The sequence below is a fragment of the Oryx dammah genome, unplaced genomic scaffold (genome assembly GCF_014754425.2).
Source record: "Oryx dammah isolate SB20612 unplaced genomic scaffold, SCBI_Odam_1.1 HiC_scaffold_2, whole genome shotgun sequence".
In the NCBI taxonomy this organism is placed as follows: domain Eukaryota; kingdom Metazoa; phylum Chordata; class Mammalia; order Artiodactyla; family Bovidae; genus Oryx; species Oryx dammah.
Genome location: NW_024070186.1, coordinates 23,593,750 through 23,595,532, shown reverse-complemented (window position 1 = coordinate 23,595,532; position 1,783 = coordinate 23,593,750). Strand labels below are relative to the sequence as shown.

The following is a 1,783-nucleotide window of genomic DNA, read 5'->3' as shown; positions in this document are numbered from 1 at the left end:
GACAGGGAAGTCTGGCACGGTGCAGTCCATGGGGTCGCAAAGAGTTGGACACGACTGAGCGACTGAACAACAACATCTGCCAAGGGGAAATGAGAATGTTTCCTCTCTGCTCTCTCATCTTTGTTTGCTTCTCTCCTAGTAATGGAACTGAAAACCATGAGTTACTGTGAAGGACCATGAGGCCATGAAGCCAACCTGAGGAGAACAAAGCTTGCACAGATGTCATTTCCCACCACCCCGAGTGGCAGCTGTGGCCTGGCCTTATACAGAGAGCAGGCAAAGTCCCCACTTTGCATTTCAGATGGCAGGATGGAGAATTCCAGAGCTCTCTTTGGCCTGTGCCTGAAGCTTCCATTAATCTTGGTGACTGGTGGTTGTTAACAAACCTCTTATGTTATTTCCATGGTTCCCCGGCCCTCATCCAAGCCTGCCTCACATACCTGGATGCCCACTGCTCATCTAGCACTTTCTGCCTGAGCCCGTTCTGGGCCTGAACTAGCTGCAGATGCCAGAGAGGACATAGTCCCTCATCGAATATCTGCCCTCATCTGTCTCCTGTCACAGAGGCCCACGGGTGACCTGGGATCACATGTGAGACTTATGCCCCATGCCTCTGCTTCCTGTAGTCCTCTGCCCTATCTGGGCCTTTAGGGAAAACACAGTCCTTCCTGTGCAGGCACTGCTGAGGTGAGCATCAGGCAGCATCTGAGCTTAGTGATGACAGGAGATTAACACTAGGACAGGGGGGCTTCTTCAACACACTCAGTGTCCCTTGGGGGCTGGAGGGCAGGCTGCTGGAGAGTGAGTGTACCCGCCAAGCTGCTGCCTGTGAGGAAGTCCAGGGCCCACCTCCGCACTCTGCAGGATACAGGCTGCCCCCTGTACAGCATGCTCGGACTCTGCAGTGGGTCTGTTCTCCCAAACTTTACTTACACTAGGCTGGTTTTGTTTTTGTGTATTAAAAAAAAATATTTTTAAGGTATAATTGCAATGCCATGTAGTCTTTCCAATCATTGATCATCATGTTTTCTCCTTAAATATCCTTCTCCTGTGGCTCTGGGCTTTTATTCTATCCCTTTCCTCCTGGTGGCTGGGCTGGGTGGCCCCAGGATCTGTCCTTGGACTTCATCTCTTCCTCTTATCACTGCTTTCATGCTTCCCTCCTCAGGGCAGCGTCTTAAATTCTGACTCCACTCTGCATCCTAACAGCCTGTGGACAATCTGTCTCCAGATGCAAGTGTCCAAAGCCAGACACACGCCTCTCCCCTGGACCTGCCCTTGTACCCGCAGTGCTCAAGACCCGGGAAAGGCTGGCTCATTCTTTCCCTTCATGCTCACTGCCCCTCTGTCCTCTGCATCTGATCTCAGCAGTGTGGCTAGAATTGCCCTCCTCTCCCTCACTGTCAGTGTGACTGTCCTGCTTTGAGCTGCACTTCCCCTTCCCCTGGACTTCCTTGGTGGCTCAGATGGTAAAGCGTCTGTCTACAATGCAGGTGACCCAGGTTCAATCCCTGGTTTGGGAAGATCTTCTGTAGAAGGAAATGGCAACCCACTCCAGTACTCTTGCCTGGAATAAAATCTGAACTCCTGACATGCAGCAGAAGATCAAGGAAAATCTCCCCTAGCCTAGCTGAATCCCTCTCCTTTGCTCCCAAGCCCAGCCCTGCTGGCCAGCCTCCTGCCTCCAAGCTTCCTCTACCTTTAGGTTCTGTACTTACTCTTCCCTCTGCCTGGAACTCTCCTCCCTGGATCTTCCTTGGCCAGCTCCTCATCCTCCTCACCA

At 52.2% G+C, this 1,783-nt stretch overlaps 1 non-coding gene across 1 annotated transcript; it reads left to right on the top strand.

Moving 5' to 3' along the window:
* Positions 1–1,451: 1,451 nt before the first annotated feature.
* Positions 1,452–1,523, top strand: TRNAC-ACA. The gene has a single exon. It is a non-coding gene; the product is annotated as a tRNA-Cys (tRNA).
* The last annotated feature ends 260 nt before the right edge of the window (positions 1,524–1,783 follow it).